This window comes from Poecilia formosa, unplaced genomic scaffold (assembly GCF_000485575.1).
Source record: "Poecilia formosa unplaced genomic scaffold, Poecilia_formosa-5.1.2 Scaffold1472, whole genome shotgun sequence".
NCBI lineage: Eukaryota > Metazoa > Chordata > Actinopteri > Cyprinodontiformes > Poeciliidae > Poecilia > Poecilia formosa.
The window spans coordinates 9,952-10,764 of record NW_006801411.1 but is presented as its reverse complement, the minus strand read 5'-3'; the positions used below and the strand labels follow the sequence as shown (position 1 = coordinate 10,764).

At 36.5% G+C, this 813-nt stretch overlaps 1 long non-coding RNA gene across 1 annotated transcript in view; it reads left to right on the top strand.

Annotated features, from left to right (window-relative positions):
• The first annotated feature begins 652 nt into the window (after window positions 1-652).
• The window catches only part of LOC103132890 (uncharacterized), a 3,880-nt gene continuing 3,719 nt past the window's right edge, over window positions 653-813 (top strand). The window contains exon 1 of the long non-coding RNA XR_475656.2: window positions 653-675. This is a non-coding gene — a long non-coding RNA (uncharacterized LOC103132890). The remainder of the gene's footprint in view (window positions 676-813) is intronic.

Below are 813 nucleotides of genomic sequence, written 5' to 3'. Positions count from 1 at the left end.
ATACATAATTAAATGTATGTACATTTAATTACATACATACATAATTAAATGTATGTATGTACATGGCATGGTACACAATGATGCAGTGTACACAGAGCATTACAAGAACAAAGAACGGGTGTTCTGTCAGGTCAGGTTGTCGTATATTTAGCTTAGCACGAACTCACGGTGTTCTGTCAGATCAGCATACGTTGTCAGATAGTCGTACGCTTAGCTCAGACATGCATACGCTGTCATTACCATATGATTTTATTTAAAAAGCAACAAAGAATCATGACGTAGATCATTATTAACAGTTATTAACAGTTGTATGGCATCCAGCTGCAGCCAGACCTGCTTTAAATACACTTTGAAATCACAACAACGCATGAATATCTATCTAGTTATCATATTATGTCATATTATAAACAATTTAATGACTTATTTTCGTCATAACTTGTTGCGTATACTGACAACTACACTGACGGTCGGACTTCTTAATGCGCATGCGCTGGCATGGTACTCACTGCATGTATGCTATCCTGACAGCGTATGGTAATCTGATAGAACACCGGCAATATCTGTCAGACACGTCATTACCATAAGATTTCATTTAATCGGCAACACAGAATCATGACGTAGATCGCCATACACTTTGTTATTAACAGTTGTATGGCATCCTGACTTAGCGGTTAAGTGAGTTTTACACGGGCGTGTGTTGTAGTTGACTCCAGCAGCAGCCAAACCTGCTTTAAATACACTTTGAAACCATGACAATACATGTATATGTATATCTATATAGTTATCATTGAAAACAATTTAATGACTTATTTT